Below are 19,293 nucleotides of genomic sequence, written 5' to 3'. Positions count from 1 at the left end.
CTTTTGCTAATGATGTGCATCTAGCTTTACTTCTATTTATTCTGATGACTTGACACCTGGCCACATGTTTTGTTTTGTTGTGTCTCCCCCTTCTAGACTGTGAGCCCGTTGGTGGGTAGGGACCGTCTCTAGATGTTGCCGACTTGTACTTCCCAAGCACTTAGTACAGTGCTCTGCACACAGTGAGCGCTCAATAGATACGATTGAATGAATGAATGAATGACCCAGGATTAGAACCAGGTTCTTCTGACCTCCAGGCCCTTGCTCTATTCACTAGACCACACTGCTTCTCAAGCACTGTGCTCTCCCAAGCGCTTGGCATAGTGCTTGGCACATACTAAGCATCCAATATAATTAATAATTGTCCCACATGGGGTGCACTTGATGACCTTGTATCTACCCCAGCGCGTAGAACAGTGCTGGGCACATAGAACAGTGCTCGGCACATAGTAAGTGCTTAACAAATGCCATTATTATTACTATTATTATGATGGCATTTGTTAATTCATTCATTCATTCGTAGTTATTGAGCGCTTACTGTGTCACAGCACTGTACTAAGCGCTTGGGAAGTACAAGTTGGCAACATCTGGAGATGGTCCCTACCCAACAGCAGGCTCACAGTCTAGAAGGGGGAGACAGACAGAACAACAAAACATATTAACAAAATAAAATAAATAGAATAAATATGTACAAGTAAAATAAATACATTTGTTAAGCGCTTACTATGTACCAAGCACTGTTCTAAGCGCTGAGCACTGCTCTGAGATACTACAATGATGATGATGGTGCTGTGAGCCCACTGTTGGGTAGGGACCATCTTTAGATGTTGTCCACTTGGACTTCCCAAGCGCTTAGTACAGTGCTCTGCACAAAGTAAGCGCTCAATAAATACGATTGAATGAATGAATGAATGAATCAAGACTGTGCGCCCCGTGTGGGACAACTTGATGACCTTGTATCTGCCCCAGTGCTTAGAACAGTGCTGGGCACACAGAACTGTGCTTGGCACATAGTAAGCGCTTAACAAATGCCATCATTATTATTATTACTGTAATAATGATGACATTTGTTCATTCATTCATTCAATCATATTTATTGAGCGCTTACTGTGTGCAGAGCACTGTACTAAGCGCTTGGGAAGTCCAAGTCGGCAACATCTAGAGACGGTCCCAACCCAACAGCGGGCTCACAGTCTAGAAGGGGGAGACAGACAGCACAGCAAAACATATTAACAAAATAAAATAAATAGAATAAATATGTACAAGTAAAATAAATAAATCTGTTAACTGCTTACTATGTGCCAGGCACTGTTCTAAGCGCTGAGCACTGCTCTGGGATACTATGATGATGATGATGATGGTGCTGTGAGCCCGCTGGTGGGTAGGGACCGTCTTTAGATGTTGCCCACTTGGACTTCCCAAGCGCTTAGTACAGTGCTCTGCACACAGTAAGCGCTCAATAAATACGATTGAATGAATGAATGAATGAATCAGGACTGTGCGCCCCACGTGGGACACCTTGATGACCTTGTATCTACCCCAGCGCTTAGAACAGTGCTAGGCACATGGTAAGCGCTTAACAAAATGCCATTATTATTATTATTATGATGGCATTTGTTCATTCATTCAATCGTATATATTAAGCGCTTCCTGTGTGCAGAGCACTGTACTAAGCGCTTGGGAAGTCCAAGTGGGCAACATCTAGAGACGGTCCCCACCCAACAGCGGGCTCACAGTCTAGAAGGGGGAGACAGGCAACAAAACAACACATCCATTCACTCAATCGTATTTACTGAGCGCTTACTGTGTGCAGAGCACTGTACTAAGCGCTTGGGAAGTTGGCAACATCTAGAGACGGTCCCTACCCAACAGCGGGCTCCCAGTCTAGAAGGGGGAGACAGGCAACAGAACCAAACACACTAACAAAAGAAAATAAATGGAATAAATAGGTACAAGTAAAATTAATAAATTTGGTAAGCGCTTACTACGTGCCCAGCACTGAGCACTGCTCTGGGATACTACGATGAAGCAGCGCGGCTCAGTGGAAAGAGCCCGGGCTTTGGAGTCGGAGGTCATGGGTTCAAATCCCGCCTCCGCCACTTAGCTGGGTGACTTTGGGCAGGTCACTTCGCTTCTCTGGGCCTCAGTTCCCTCATCTGGAAAATGGGGATGAAGACTGTGAGCCCCCCGTGGGACAACCCGATCACCTTGTAACCTCCCCAGCGCTTAGAACAGTGCTTTGCACATAGTAAGCGCTTAATAAATGCCATTATTATTATTATTTTTATTATTATTATTACGATGATGATGATGGTGGTGCTGTGAGCCCGCTGGTGGGTGGGGGCCGTCTCTAGATGTTGACCCCTTGGACTTCCCAGGCGCTCAGTACAGTGCTCTGCACGCGGGAGGCGCTCAATAAATAGGATGGAATGAATGAATGAATGAATGAATGAATGAATGCCACGCGGGGCGACAACTTACCCCAGCCTCGCCAGGCCTGCCAGCGCGCGCCGCCCCGCGCATGCGCCGCGGCCCCGGGAGGAAAAACGGACTCTCCCGCGCATGCGCCGCGGCCTCGGGAAAAAGGGACTCGCCCGCGCCCGCGCATGCGCACCCCCCAGCCGGCGTCGCCTTCCGCTTCCGGCCCGCAGGGCGCCCCCGCGCGGGGAAAACGGAAGAGACAGCCGGCCCGGCGCGCGCATGCGCGCCTCGCCCCTCCCTCCGCCCGGGGGATGGAGGGGAACCGTTAGAATCGTCTTCATTCATTCGTTCGTTTGTTCATTCATTCATTCCATCGTATTGAGAAGCAATACGTCATCATCATCATCAATCGTATTTATTGAGCGCTTACCGTGTGCAGAGCACTGGACTGAGCTCTTGGGAAGTACAAGTTGGCAACATCTAAAGACGGTCCCTACCCAACATCATCATCATCAATTGTATTTATTGAGCGCTTACTGTGTGCAGAGCACTGTACTAAGCGCTTGGGAAGTACAAGTTGGCAACATATAGAGATGAGTCCCTACCCAACAGTGGGCTCACAGTCTAAAAGGGGGAGACAGAGAACAAACCAAACATACTAACAAAATAAAATAAATAGAATAGATATGTACAAATAAAATGAATAAATTAATGAATAGAGTAATAAATATGTACAAACATATATACATATATACAGGTGCTGTGGGGAAGGGAATGAGGTAAGATGGGGGGATGGAGAGAGGGATGAGGGGGAGAGGAAGGAAGGGGCTCAGTGTGGGAAGGCCTCCTGGAGGAGGTGAGCTCTCAGCAGGGCCTTGAAGGGAGGAAGAGAGCTGGCTTGGCGGATGGGCAGAGGGATTGGGGGCATTCCAGGCCCGGGGGAGGACGTGGGCCGGGGGTCGATGGGCCCAACAGTGGGCTCACAGTCTAGAAGGGGGAGACAGAGAACAAAACCAAACATTTTAACAAAATAAAATAAATAGAATAGATATGTACAAGTGAAATACATAAATAAATAGAGTAATAAATGTGTATAGAGAAGCAGCGTGGCTCAGTGGAAAGAGCCCGGGCTTTGGATTCAGAGGTCATGGGTTCAGGTCCCGGCTCCACCAACTGTCAGCTGTGTGACTTTGGGCAAGTCACTTCACTTCTCTGGGCCTCAGTTTCCTCATCTGGAAAATGAGGATTGACTGTGAGCCCCCTGTGGGACAACCTGATCACCTTGTAACCTCCCCAGCGCTTAGTACAGTGCTCTGCACACAGTAAGCACTCAATAAACACGATTGAACGAATGAATGAATGAATGAGCTAAGCGCTTGGGAGAGGAGAAACCGTTTTAATAATCTTCATTCATTCATTCATTCATTCAATCGTATTGATTGAGCGCTTCCTGTGTGCATAGCACTGGGTTAAGCGCTTGGGAGAGGAGAAACCGTTTTAATAATATTCATTCATTCATTCAATAGTATTTATTGAGCGCTTCCCGGGACTAAGCACTTGGGAGAGGACAAATCGGCAACCTACACAGTCCCTACTCAACAACGGGCTCACAGCCTAATTGTGGGATTTGTTAAGCGCTTACTATGTGCCAAGCACTGTTCAAAGTGCTGGGGGAGATACAGGGTAATCAGGTTGTCCCACGTGGGGCTTACAGTCTTCATCCCCATTTGACAGATGAGGGAACTGAGGCACAGAGAAATGAAGTAGCTTGCCCAAAGTCACACATCTGACAAGTGGGATTAGAACCCACGACCTCTGACTCCCAAGCTCAGGCTCTTTCTACCGAACCCCACTGCACTTGTCAGCTGTGTGGCTTTGGGCAGGCCACGTAACTTCTCTGTGCCTCAGCAACCTCATTTGTAAAATGGGGATTCAGACTGTGAGCCCCACGTGGGACAACCTGATTACCTTGTATCGACCCCAGCGCTTAGAGCAGTGCTTGGCGCATAGCAAGCGCTTAACAAATACCATCATCATTAGCAAGGCAAATGGTGCTGAATTAACTGCTCGATCAAAAAGTGGCTTTCTGCAGGCTCAGTCCGGATCTTCAGTTCATTCATTCATTCGTTCAATCGTATTTGTTGAGCGCTTCCTGTGTGCAGAGCACTGTACTAAGCGCTTGGGAAGTACAAGTTGGCAACATATAGAGACGGTCCCTACCCAACAGTGGGCTCACAGTCTGGAAGAGACCCTATGTTTCAGGATGACAAGGTGCCCAAGGCGTCTTGACCAAGGACTACCCGTAAGAGCTGATCCTCGGTTGGAATATGGGGAAAGCCTTATCAATCAATCAATCAATCGTATTTATTGAGCACTTACTGTGTGCAGAGCACTGTACTAAGCGTTTAGGAAAGCTTGAGCCTTATGGGAAAGCTCAAATGAAAAACCCCTCTGGAATCCTAATGCCATGAATCATATTGCTTCACTCATACACCCGGACATTTTTACAGTAAAAGATGGTGAGAAGTGGAAAAAGTTAGAGAAGCAGCGTGACTCAGTGGAAAGAGCCCGGGCTTTGGAGTCAGAGGTCATGGGTTCAAATCCCAGCTCCGCCAATTGTCAGCTGTGTGACTTCGGGCAAGTCACTTCACTTCTCTGGGCCTCAGTGCCCTCATCTGTAAAATGAGGATGAAGACTGTGAGCCCCCGATGGGACAACCTGATCACCTTGTAACCTCCCTAGTGCTTAGAACAGTGCTTTGCACATAGTAAGCGCTTAATAAATGCCATTAAAAAAAAAGTTAAGCGTGATTCCAAACCTTCAAACCAAAGGGCTCAATCCTAAACTCCCAGAGGACGCGCTGAGGTTAGAGCCTTAACCCTCTTCTTCAGTTGTATGTGACAATGCAGTCCCACCTCATCTCCCCTAAGTCCTTCCCATTTTTACCAGGTTTGTCCCATTTGTCCTTTTAAGCTGTTTCCCAGGAATCAGGTATGCCTCAGCCGGAAACCGGTGCACAAACCATTCCTGAACTTCAGGTTGTTAGGAAGCTTGATACCATATTGATGTCACTTAACTTCTCTGGGCCTCGGTTACCTCATGTGTAACATGGGGATTAAGACTGTGAGCCTTAAGACAACCTGATAACCTTGTATCGGATATCCCAGCGCTTAGAACAGTGCTTGGCACATAGTAAGCGCTTAACAAATCCCACTTTTATTATCATTATTATTGGCTCCGTGGAGCCAATGGGAATGACATTACCACCAAAGCCCTTCAAACCAAAGGGCTCAATCCTAAACTCTTAGAGGACGCGTTGAGGTTAGAGCCTTAGCCCTCTTCTTCAGTTGTATGCGACAATGCAGTCATCATCATCATCATCATCAATCGTATTTATTGAGCGCTTACTGTGTGCAGAGCACTGTACTAAGCGCTTGGGAAGTACAAATTGGCAACACATAGAGGCAGTCCCTGCCCGACAGTGGGCTCACAGTCTAAAAGGGGGAGACAGAGAACAAAACCAAACATACTAACAAAATAAAATAAATAGAATAGATATGTACAAGTAAAATAAATAGAGTAATAAATATGTACAAACATATATACATATATACAGGTGCTGCGGGGAAGGGAAGGAGGTAAGACAGTCCCACCTCTTCTCCCCTAAGTCCTTCCCATTTTTACCAGATTTGTCCCATTTGTCCTTTTAAGCTTGTACTTCCCAAGTGCTTAGTACAGTGCTCTGCACACAGTAAGCGCTCAATAAATACAATAAATATGATTGATGATAAGCTGTTTCCCAGGAATCAGGTATACCTCTCAGCCGGAAACCGGTGCACAAACCATTCCTGAACTTCAGGTTGTTAGGAAGCTTGATGCCATGTTGACGTCCCTTAACTTCTCTGGGCCTCGGTTACCTCATGTGTAAAATGGGGATTAAGACTGTGAGCCTTAAAACGGCCTGATAACCTTGCATCTATCCCAGCGCTTAGAACAGTGCTTGGCACATAGTAAGCACTTAACAAATACCACTTTTATTATCATTATTATTGGCTCCGTGGAGCCAGAGGGAATGACATTACTGCCAAAGTCCGTCAAACCAAAGGGCTCAATCCTAATCTCCCAGAGGACACGCTGAGGTTCATTCATTCAATCATATTTATTGAGTGCTTACTGTGTGCAGAGCACTGTACTAAGCACTTGGGAAGTACAAGTTGGCAACATATAGAGACGGTCCCTACCCAACAGTGGGCTCACAATCTAGAAGGGGCAGACAGAGAACAATACAAAACATATTAACAAAATAAAATAAACAGAATAAATATGTACAAGTAAAATAAATGAATAAATAGAGTACTAAAGAGCCTCAGTCCTCTTCTTCAGTTGTGCACAAACCAGACCTGAACTTCAGGTTGTTAGGAAGCTTGATGCCATATTGACGTCACTTAACTTCTCTGGGCCTCGGTTACCTCATGTGTAAAATGGGGATTAAGACTGTGAGCCTTAAAACAACCTGATAACTTTATATCTATCCCAGTGCTTAGAACAGTGCTTGGCACATAGTAAGCACTTAGCAAATACCACTTTTATTATTATTATTATTGGCTCCGTGAAGCCAATGGGAATGACATTACTGCCAAAGTAGCGTGGCTCGGAGGAAAGAACATGGGCTTTGGAGTCAGAGGTCATGGGTTCAAATCCCGGCTCCACCCAAAGCTGTGTGACTTTGGGCAACTCACTTAACTTCTCTGTGCCCCAGTTACCTCATCTGTAAAATGGGGATGAAGACTGTGAGCCCCAGGTGGGACAAACTGATCACCTTGTAACCTCCCCAGCGCTTAGAACAGCGTTTTGCACATAGTAAGCGCTTAACAAATACTACTATTCTTATTATCATTATTATTATGTTGCCAACTTGTACTTCCCAAGCACTTAGTAAAGTGCTCTGCACAAAGTAAGCGCTCAATAAATACGATTGAATGAATTGTTATTATTATTATTCAAACCAAAGGGCTCAATCCTAAACTCCCAGAGGATGCGCTGAGGTTAGAGCCTTAGCCCTCTTCTTCAGTTGTATGTGACAATGCAGTCCCACCTCATCTCCCCTAGGTCCTTCCCTCCTTCCCATTTTCACCCAGGCCTGTGCCATTTGTCCTTTTAAGCTGTTTCCCAGAAATCAGGTATACCTCTCATGCAAAACCAAAGTATCAGTAGGTTCAGGAGGACATATATGGATAACATCGGTAATGATCGACTCATAACGGAGTAGAAAAGGGAAAATTAGGAATTTTAGATGAACCATCCCAAACCCTGAGGGTGGATATCCACAAGGGCAGCTCATGATTCCCCTAAGCATCTTATCAGTACGTCAGAGGCAGAATCCTGAGATGGTGTGGCTCAGTGGAAAGAGCCCGGGCTTTGGAGCTGGAGGGCATGGGTTCAAATCCCGGCTTCACCACTTGTCAGCTATATGACTTTGGGCAAGTCACTTCACTTCTCGGTGCCTCAGTTCCCTCATCTGTAAAATGGGGATGAAGACTGTGAGCCCCCCGTGGGACAATCCGATCCCTTTGTAACCTCCCCAGGGCTTAGAATGGTGCTTTGCACATAGTACATGCTTAATAAATGCCATCATTATTATTATTATTATGACAGAGAAGCAGCATGGCCTAGTGGAAAGTTCCTGGGCCTGGGAACCAGAGGACTTGGGTCCTAATCCTGCTCTGCCATTTGCCTACTGTGTGACTTTGGGCAAGTCACTTCACTTATCTGTGTCAGTTTCCTGATCTATCAAATGGGGTTTCAAGACCTGCTCTCCCTCTGACTTACACTGTGGGTCCCATCTGTGACAGGGACGGTGTCTAAGATGATAATCTTCTATCTACCCCAGCACTTAGGGCAGTGCATGGCACATTGTGATGCCATAATAATGGAAAAACGTCTTTCTAGATAATTCATTCATTCATCCAATCGTATTTATTGAGCACTTACTGTGTGCAGAGCACCGTACTAAGCGCTTGGGAAGTACAAGTTGGCAACATAATCAACAATAATAACAACAAGATCAAACTCTTTAGAAACACTTGCGTGCCCAGAGAGCATTTCGTCATTAGTAGCATCAGCTCCGAATACAAAGGAGTTTCTTGTTTATAGAAAATCACCATGCAGGAATAGAAGGCGGATTTCTGGTTGTATGATTTGGTTAAAGTTAAGGAAACCTCAGAACCTACAGAATTGTTAAACTTCTTGTGGTGTAGTGCCATCTGCTAGCTCTTATTCAGAATTGCAGGAAATCTAGAGGAGTTCAGAGGGGAATAAAGAGATGAAAAAGGATATTTCAAGTCACGAAGACTTCACTTGCCCCTTGTTCCCTCAGCTCAGAATGAGTGGATGCTTTACAGAAGAGCCCTTCCTCGCCCACCACATTTTCTCTAGAATTCAGGAGCCAAGTCTGCTTCTTAAACCAACTAATCAAATGACCACCTTTAATCCTACCCATGGGCAGCGAAAGTCAATCAGTGGTATTTAGTGAGCGCCTACTGTGAACGGAGCTCTGGACTAAGTGCTTAGGAAAGAACAGCACAGCAAAATTCCAGTCCATTTTTCAGAAGGTGAGGCTTCTTGGGTCTGCCTATTTTTGAGAAAGAAATTTTCCAGTAGTAAACCAATTTTTGACTGATTCTATTCAGGATAACTAAAATCTGGGGAAACCTAGCTGTGTGAAGGACTAATGGTTTGCAGCCCTCCCCGGGGGCAAATCGTGGTTTCCAAGGATGGCACTGTAATGACCACCTGGGCGCCTCCACTGCTCTTCCATCAAGCAGATCCATCCCTAACTCCAGTGACAAAGGCCCCTGTTCTGGATTCAGTCTTGGCCATTAGCAACGAGGCAAGCGATTTGAACCTGGATAGACCCATCAGTCAATCAATCATATTTATTGAGAGCTTTCTGTGTGCAGAACACTGTACACTGAACTTGGGAAAGTGTAATATAACAATAAAGCAGACACATTCTCTACACATAATGAACTTACAGCCTAGAGGGGGAGACAGACATTAATAGAAATAAACTATGGATATATACGTAGGAGAATGGATACTGAATCCACATTTTGCAGATGAGGGAACTGGGTCACAGAAAAGTGACTTGACCAAGGTCATACAGCAGTAAGGGGCAGAGCCAGGATTAGAACCCAGGGCCTCTGACTCCCCAGGCGCACACTCTTTCCACTAGGCCATAGTGCTTCCCAAGTGCCACTGGAAGCAAACGTAAATTCAGTGTACAAGTGCAATGTTAACTCGAGAGCAATAGCCAATTTTTGCAAACATTAAGTTCTGCTTCCTAGCAGAAAATAGAGAGGAAGGTTTTGCAGCAAAATATTGGGGCAGCGGTACATTCTACGTGGACTCATCTGGAGAAGCAGAATTGGTGATAGGAAGGATGGAGAGATACTGGTGTGTATCAAGGGGAGTGTATTCCTAACCTAATCACAGTGCTTTGCTTTCACCTCCTCTGCCTCTGACCTTTAATTTACATCCTTCTCCAGTCTGGAACTATCTCCCACTTCAAATCAGCCGGACCTCAGTTCTCCCCATTTTCCAAGTTCTTCTGAAACCTGTCTCCTCCATGAAACATTCCCTGATTAATTTCTCTTCTCCCCAGGTAATAGTACCCTAACTACCATTTCATCATTCCTGCATCATCAGCTAGCTATGCCCCATTTTTTTATGGTATTTGTTAAGCGCTTATTATGTACCAGGCACTATACTAAGCACTGGGGTAGATACACACTAATTAGGCTGAAGACGGTTCCTCTCCCACATGGGCTCACAGTCTTAATCTCCATTTTACAGATTAGGTAAACTAGGCATAGAGAAGGTAAGTGACTTGCCCAGAGTCCCATAGCAGACAAGCGGCAGAGTCAGGATTAGAACCCAGTGCACCTCATCACCACAATTGGAAAAAACATATGACTTGCTGATAATAATAATGGTATTTGTTAAGTGCTTACTATGTGAAAAGCACTGTTCTAAATGCTGGGTAGTATGGCTTCTAATCTACACTAAACAGAAGTCCCACCAAGGAAGAGTCCCAGGATATTGGTTGTTCAATCGCTGAAGAGGCAGAAGCCATGTTGAATGCCTTTCTGAGCCATCCTATATCAACACACACTTTTCTTCGAATGGAGAAAAGGCTGAAAAAGATGCCCCCCAAATTCTCTATTTTGCCACCTCAAAATAACCATTAGAGAATTGAGTCTGAAGATGTTTAACTTGTGGTGCAATAGAAAATAGAAAACTAATGAACCTCCTGGAACAATGGTGATAACATTTGTCCCCCAAGAAGGATGACATTTGTTGCTTGAGAACTGGAGGGATATGGAGAAACCGATTACTTAAAAGAATGTGGCTCACAGAGACAAGGCCTGAGAACAACTTCTTCTGGAGGAATATCTTTTTTTTTCTTATTAGTATTTGTTAAGTGCTTACTCTGTGCCAGGCACTGTTCTAAGCGCTGAGGTAGATACAAGCTAATCAGGTTGGACACAGTCCGTGTCCCATGTGGGGCTCTCAGTTTGAATCCCCATTTGACAAATGAGATAACTGAGACACAGAGAAGTTAAGTGACTTGCCGAAGATCACACAGCAGACAAGCGGCAGAGCAGGGATTAGAACCCAGGTCCTCTGACTCTCAGGCCCGTGCTCTACCCAGTAGGCCATGCTGTTTCTCTAAGCACGCCGCTTTTCAAAGCTAAAATCACTCAGGGATTTGCAGATGGCCATGATTACTTTCTTGCCGTCCAAATCTGCATACAGCCAAAAGTAATCAACTGATAAACCTGAGTTTAGTTCTCATCATTAGCACAGTGACAGATAGCATCAAAGAGAAAATAAAATTCTAATTCAATTCGATTCAATCATACCTACTGAGTGCTTACTGTGTGCCAAACACTATACTAAGCGCTTGGGAGAGTACAATATAACAATAAACAGACATTCCCTTGCCCACAACAAGTCTAGAGGGGGAGGATGTGGATAAACTCATTATATCAGCTCCGGTGTGTCCTAGTGGAGAGACCACAGGCCGGGGATTCAGGAGTTCTGGATTCTAATCCTGGCTCCATAACTTCCCTGCTGTGTGACCTTAGGGAAGTCATTAAACTTCTCTGGGCCTCAGTTCCGTCGTCTGTTAAATAGGGATTAAAGAAGTGTTCTCCCTCCTCTTTAGTCTGTGAGCCCCATACGGGACAAGCTGATCTTGTATCTAACCCAGCCCGCAGCACAGCGTAAACTCGTTGTGGGCAGAGAATGTGTCTACCAACTCTATTGCGTTGTTCCCTCCTAAGAGTTTAGTACAATGCTCTGCACCCAGTAAGCATTCAATAAATACCATTGATTGATTAGTTGGCAAACAATAATCACTTAAAAATGTAATTATTGCTATTATTATTATTGGTAATAATAATAATAATCTCCACAGGGCATAGCTGAAGCTAAAATGGTTCTTTAGGCACAATGAATCCGACAAGAGCCACAAGGGGGTGTTTCCAGAGAGCAGAGCTGGGAAGGTTGGAATTCAAGTGAATTCCAGAATTGTAATTGAGGTGGTAAGATGCTTAATCAAAACTGCGCTGTCACTTTGTTTAAAGTCCGTGTATTTTTATACCGCTGAAGTTGAGCGCAGTATTCCTATAAAAAGTTGGGCAGAAAGCCAGTGCAAGGGATCAAAGTCAGGCACGATGGGAGAGAAATCAAAGAACCAGCTGGCTCAACTGGGTGATTAAGTGGCCAGTGGAGAAAAGCAGCGAGGGGTCTACTGGGCGATAAGGAGCTGGAAAGGGGAAGGTCTGGGAAAGAGCTGAGACTAGGCCAGCCGCATTTTAGAGAGGGTGAGAAGCCAGTGAGGGAATCCCCGAGAGGCGAAGATAGAGGGTGAACAGCTTAGAAGAGGAACCCAAGCTCCTCATAGTGTTGTTAATTTCTGCTTTTCCTGGGAAAAACCTCGTTTACTCAGTGGTCTCCAGTGAACTCTCCCCTTTCTAGCTCTGCACGCGTGGGCATCTCCTTGCTTTGCTCCCGGGCTGCGCGGCAACCCACTCCGGCAAGCTGTCTTCACGATTTGAACCCCACCTGATGGTCCAAGCTACGGGTTTTCAATGCTGGATCTCGGCTCTGGGAATGATCAGGGTAGAGAACAGGAGAAAATAAAGAATGGGGGGCTCCCTTCTCATTGACCCTCCACCCCAACACTCTGCACTGCCCAAAGCAAACATAACTCCCTGGATTGCCCCCGACTGCTATGTGCGATTCTGATTCCTGCATTTTAAGAGAGAAAATGGGGCTCAAGAAGGTTCAAAGAAGGACAGCCAAGATGGTTATTGGTATCAAGACAGACTGAAAGGATTAAGACTCTTCAGTCTGAAAAATTCAGGCTGTGAGGAAAACGTGGCTGAAGTCTACAATAATAATAATTTCTGGAATTTGTTAAGTGCTTATTATGTGCCAGGCACTGTACTAAATCGGGGAAGATACAAGGTAATTGGGTTGGAGACAGTCCCTGTTCCACAACAGGTTCACAGTCTCAATCCCCATTTTACAGATGAGATCACTGAGGCACAGAGAACTGAAGTGACTTGCCCAAGGTCACACGGCAGACAAGTGGCAGAGCAGGAATTAGAACCCACATCCTTCTGATTCCCAGGCCAGCACTCTATCCACTAGACCAAATCATGAAGGTATGGACAGAACTCGCATGGAATTGCTCACCAAATCACAATGATGATGATGATGATGATGTTAATTAAGCACTTATTACATAATAATAATAATAATAATAATAGCATTTGTTAAGTGCTTACTATATGCCAAGCACTGTTCTAAGCACTGGGGTAGACACAAGGTAATCGGGTTAACCCACGTGGGGCTCATAGTCTTAATTCAAATTTTACAGATGAGGTAACTGAGGCACAGGGAAGTTAAGTGAATTCCCCAAAATCACACAGCCAAGAAGTGGAGGATCCAGGATTAGAACCCACAACCTCTGACTCCTAAGCCCGTGCTCCTTCCTCTAAGCCACTCACTATCTTAAACACTAGGATAGATACAAAATAATCATGTCGGGCAGTCCCACATGGAGCTCACGGTTTAAGTAGGAGGGAATGAGGGGGCACTGGTTGAACTTTAAAGGTTGCGGGCACCAAACAAATGAAAGGAATTTTTTTTTAATTATTCAGTAGGCGTTAAGAAAATGGAATTTGTAACCACAGGAAGTTACGAAGGCAGAAAAGATCAGAGGATGCAAGAAGGTTTGAACAATGTACTGAAGAATGGTCTGCAATGGTCTATTCTAGGGAAAGTCAGAGATGATGAGGGGAAAGTTAGAGGTGTGAGATGGCTCATCCATAACCATGAAGATGTATGTCTGAGAGAAAAAAATTCCATGCTTCCTCCAAGCACCTTACTCCCATTTTGGGGGACAGGATATTAGAATGGATGGACCATGGACCAAATGAAGACTAAATACCTGCTGTCCCTCCCCACCTAGACTGCCAGCCCCATGTGGGAGGGGCTGAGTATCCTCTTCCTTCTCTAGTGCTTATTACAGTGCTTGGCATAAGCACTTTACATTTTACATTTACATTTTACAAGTTAGCATTTTACAAATACCACAGTTGAAATTATGATTATATTGCTCATGGTCTCATGTTATTGTGGTCCTGGTCCACAAATGTCTCCCATTATGCGCTCAGCCTGGCAAATCTTGAACCCCACCAGGGTACAGTGGTAGCAAACAGCAAGACAGAATAAAATTCATTTTCCTTAATTTCCCTTTTCTTCTAATAAAGCAACATTCTTATTCTTTAAATATAATTTGAGAACCAAGAAAGTTTGGAAAATGAAAAGAAAACCCTATGGATAGAGAATCATCTGTCCTGCTTTTCATCAATTTTTTCCCCACCAATAATGATGGACTGGTATAGGGACAGGTATTTCCTGACTCTTTCTCTCACCCCTGATGACCTCATCAATTCCGTATTGATTGTGGTCCTTGTCCACAAATGTCTCCCATTATGCTCTCAGCCTGGCAAATCTTGAACCCCACCAGGGTACAGTGGTAGCAAACAGCAAGAAAGAATAAAATTCATTTTCCTTAATTTCCCTTTTCTTCTAATAAAACAACATTCTTGTTCTTTAAATATAATTTGAGAACCAAGAAAGTTTGGAAAATGAAAAGAAAACCATATGGATAGAGAATCATCTGTCGTGTTTTCATCAATTTTTTCCCCACCAATAATGATGGACTGGGATAGGGACAGGTTTTTCCTGACTCTTTCTCTCACCCCTGATGACCTCACCAATTCCATATTGGCAATATAGTTATTACAAGATTCAAACTTACCCAGGTCCCTTCCATACCTCCCCAAAACCTCATAGTCCCACATTCCCTGTCTCCTCCTTCCCAGCTACCTCTCAAATAGAGGTCTCTCATCTATACTCTCAAAACCGCCTCTCCATACTCTCGACCCTATCCCCCCTCATTTCTTAAAAGCTCCTCCTCCTGTCTTCCTTTCCATCCTCGCTGCCACCTTCAACTTTCACACTTTTTTAGTTTCTTCCCTTCTGCCTTCATACACATCCAAATCTCTCCTCCACAAAGAAGAAAACCCTCTCTGGATCCTCTAAACCATCGAATTATTGCCCCATGTCCCTGCTTGCCTTCCTGTTTTACCTCCCCAAAGCAACTGAAGAGAGTCAGGCTTTATAACTTTTCATCAACTTTCCTCTCATCCGATTTCAAGAAGTGGCTCTTTTAAATAGAGAAAACATCATACAGAGCTCACAATAAAAGTATGATGTACAGATTTAAAAAAAAGGTTACCTAAACTGAAAAGGGAAGAAGGGAAGGAAGGCAAGGAGAAGGGAAAGGTGACAGATGAATGGAGGGAAGGAAGGAGAAAAAGAGAGAGAGGGAGATTGAGAGATAGCATGCGAAAGAGAGTTTTATGGCTTTTTTTTTTTTGCCACTTATTCCCTCCTATAAATCCTAGATAAACTAACTCGCCTCCTTCAACCAGCTCAATCAAGGCTTATCAGGGGTTTAACTGTGTATTTTAGACACTGGGAAAGTTTCATTTTATTGTAACCAAAACAGTAGAGGAGAAAACTTTGTGCCCTATTCTTCTTCCTCTTTTGGACTCCGCCTGTGCTACGCCAGCCCCACTTCCCCCTCCTTACATATCATTTGTCTCAAAGACTGTTCTCTAAAAGCTTTTCCCATTTTCATCTTTTTAATAACCAATGCTATACATTCTCTGTATGCTCAGTCAATACTACTGTTTGAGTAAAACAATCAACACAATGGTATTTCTTGAGTGTTTACTATGTGCAGAGCATTGTTCTAAGTGCTTGGGAGAGTACGGTATAAAAGAGCTGGTAGACACATTCCCTATTCACAATAAATGGAATAGTTTAAAGGGAGAGACAGACATTTAATACAGATCGATATTGTCTGAAGAAAAGCATTTCGTGTATAGGTGAAACCCAGCGAATTCATTAAATTGAAGTTAGCTCAATTCCACCTTTTTAAATGGATACTGCAAGATTATATTGTACAACTAATAGCGTAAATGCAGATTTAGGAATGCTGAACCCTAGACAAGTTCTAGTTTGACATTTCTGTGGTTTAATAAAAAAAATGGGATTCCACTCCTTTGTCATTTACTGTTCCCTGTCTTCCTCTTACGACCTTCAACACAGATACATTGCTAAACATTTGCCTCGGAAAACACCCTACTTCCTTTCTTGCAGAGCAAAAAACAGGGGGGAACTTAAAAGACAACCTGAACAGAGGAACAAAGGAGGTTTTGTATTTCACTTCACACTCACAGCACGTTTAAATTCTGCCACCGTCTACCTGACCCTCATTAATATCTCCATTTTTGACAATTACAGGGAGGATTTTATGAAGAAGAAAATGAGAGCTTCGGTTTCCCCTTGGATGGAGAAAAAAAGTCTGCAATTTATATTGGGGAAGGGAGCAAAACAGTTTCGAAATAGCTGCCTCTCTCTCTCTGTCTGTCTCTCTTTCTCCTTCCCTTTCCTCCTTTGAGGCTTTTAAAGTTTAAAAAAGTCCCAGATTTCCCTCCTCCCCGAGCCAGCCAAAGGGATTTTTTTCCCATGGACCCAGGAAAGATTTGCCTCTTGAATTCAGTTCCTGAAGGATCCAGGCTGAAATCAAGACCTTGCGTCGGTTATGAATGCAGTGCAAGGGAAAGGCAGAACAGTTTGGGAAAATGGCCAAAAAGAGGATCTGGGAAATGAACTGCAAACGTTATTTAAAATACCTAAAAGTCTGGGTGAGTATTCGCGATAGAGAATGCATTGGGGTTGCGAGTGGGTCTGTGTCGTGAGTGGGTCAGAGACGTGAATGTGGGTGTCTAGTGGATGGGGGGTGTCTGTGTGGGGTCGTTTGAGTGTGTGGCAGGTGGGTGAGAAGTGTGCAGAGTGGCTCAGTGGAAAGAGCACGGGCTTTGGAGTCAGAGGTCATGGGTTCGAATTCCGCTCTGCCATATCAATCAATCAATCGTATTTATTGAGCACTTACTGTGTGCAGAGCACTGTACTAAGCGCTTGGGAAGTACAAGTTGGCAACCTATAGAGACAGTCCCTACCCAACAGTGGGCTCGCAGTCTAGAAGGGGGAGGCAGAGAACAAAACCAAACATATTAACAAAATAACATATTAACAAAGCAAAATAACACATGTCTGCTGTGTGACCTTGGACAAGTCACTTAACTTCTCTGAGCCTAAGTTACCTCTTCGGTAAAATGGGGATGAAGACTGTGAGCCCCACGTGGAACAACCTGATCAATCAATCAATCGTATTTATTGAGCGCTTATTGTGTGCAGAGCACTGTACTAAGCGCTTGGGAAGTACAAGTCGGCAACACATAGAGACAGTCCCTACCCAACAGTGGGCTCACAGTCTTTGTATTCCCTCCCCAGCGCTTAGAACAGTGCTTTGCACATAGTAAGCGCTTAACAAATGCCAACATTATTATGATCATTATTTTTTGCGTGGGGTCAAAGGGGGTGCTTGGGGCTGTTAAGTGGGAGACGTGTCTGTGTCTTATGAGTGGGTTAGGGGCTGCCTCATCTGGGGAAGGGAGTTGTAAGTGGGTTGGGCTGAGTGGGAGAGTTGCGAGTCTGCCTGGGGCCCGGGCACAGAGAATAATCAATCAATCGTATTTATTGAGCGCTTACTATGTGCAGAGCACTGTACTAAGCGCTTGGGAAGTACAAATTGGCAACACATAGAGACAGTCCCTACCCAACAGGGGGCTCACAGTCTAAAAGGGGGAGACAGAGAACAGAACCAAACATACCGACAAAATAAAATAAATAGGATAGAATTGTACAAGTAAAATCAATCAATCAATCAATCGTATTTATTGAGCGCTTACTATGTGCAGAGCACTGTACTAAGCGCTTGGGAAGTACAAATTGGCATCACATAGAGACAGTCCCTACCCAACAGTGGGCTCACAGTCTAAAAGGGGGAGACAGAGAACAGAACCAAACATACCAACAAAATAAAATAAGTAGGATAGAAATGTACAAGTAAAATAAATAAATAAATAAATAAATAGAGTAATAAATATGTACAACCATATATACATATATACAGGTGCTGTGGGGAAGGGAAGGAGGTAAGATGGGGGGATGGAGAGGGGGACGAGGGGGAGAGGAAGGAAAGGGCTCAGAATAATGATAATGATGGCATTTGTTAAGCGCTCCCCACTGTTCTAAGGGAAGATTTCGGATTTTTGGACTGAGGGAAGGGATGTGTCGGCCAGGATTTTAGCCCACCTGCCCCTCGTTGCTCACCCCCGTGGGAGCAGCGGGCTGGGGGACCCAGGGGGGCAGAGGGAGGGCATCCTTTGCCACCCTGGAGGGGATCCCGGAGGGGGTGCCAGGGGAGTGGTGGGAGGGGCGAGGGGAAAAGAGAGGGAGGGACCAGCGGGCGGGAGGCGGGGGGCTCCACGGGCTCACCCACTGGTCACCAAGCTGCGCCTTGGACCGTCCAAAGGGAACGAAGCTCCCGCGTGGACCGGAGGAGCGGCCGGGGGCGGGGGTCACCCCCAGCCCGCAGCCCGGCTCCCTACTGGACCCCACCGAGGCCCGTAAGTGCTAAATGCGCGAGGGAGGGAGGATGATGGCATTTGTGAAGCGCTCACTATGTGCCAAGCGCTGTCCTCTATGTGAGGCCGCGTGGTCCTCTGCCTGCGCGCGTGGGAGGGATGATGAGGATGAGGATGGCATTTGTTAAGCGCTCACTATGTGCCAAGCGCTGTCCTCTGTGTGCGGCCGCGTGGTCCTCTGCCTGCGCGCGTGGGAGTGATGATGAGGATGATGTTGGTATTTCTTAAGCGCTCACTATGTGCCAAGCGCTGTCCTAAGCGCTGGGCGGCCGGGTGGTCCTCTGCCTGTGCGCGTGGGAGTGATGATGAGGATGAGGATGGCATTTGTTAAGCGCTCACTATGTGCCAAGCGCTGTCCTCTATGTGCGGCCGCGTGGTCCTCTGCCTACGCGCGTGGAAGTGATGATGAGGATGCTGATGGCATTTGTTAAGCGCTCACTATGTGCCAAGCGCTGTCCTCTATGTGCGGCCGCGTGGTCCTCTGCCTGCGCGCGTGGGAGTGATGATGAGGATGAGGATGGCATTTCTTAGGCGCTCACTATGTGCCAAGCGCTGTCCTAAGCGCTGGGCGGCCGCGTGGTCCTCTGCCTGCGCGCGTGGGAGTGATGATAAGGATGAGGATGGCATTTCTTAGGCGCTCACTATGTGCCAAGCGCTGTCCTCTATGTGC

At 45.5% G+C, this 19,293-nt stretch overlaps 1 protein-coding gene across 4 annotated transcripts in view; it reads right to left on the bottom strand.

The window, feature by feature from the left end:
* The window catches only part of SFXN1 (sideroflexin 1), a 35,412-nt gene extending 32,898 nt beyond the window's left edge, over nt 1-2,514 (bottom strand). For 2 of the 4 annotated variants that reach the window (XR_005457355.1, XM_038772820.1), the window contains exon 1: nt 2,482-2,499. The gene's annotated coding sequence lies outside the window, so the exon portion shown is untranslated. Of the gene's footprint in view, nt 1-2,481 lie in introns of all 4 variants that reach the window. The other 2 variants (XM_038772816.1, XM_038772814.1) reach the window with 2 other exon arrangements.
* Between the last annotated feature and the right edge of the window lie 16,779 nt (nt 2,515-19,293).

Source organism: Tachyglossus aculeatus, chromosome X1, assembly GCF_015852505.1.
Source record: "Tachyglossus aculeatus isolate mTacAcu1 chromosome X1, mTacAcu1.pri, whole genome shotgun sequence".
NCBI classification, from domain to species: Eukaryota; Metazoa; Chordata; class Mammalia; order Monotremata; family Tachyglossidae; genus Tachyglossus; species Tachyglossus aculeatus.
Note: the sequence above shows the minus strand (reverse complement) of the source record. Positions and strands in the feature narration are given on the sequence as shown.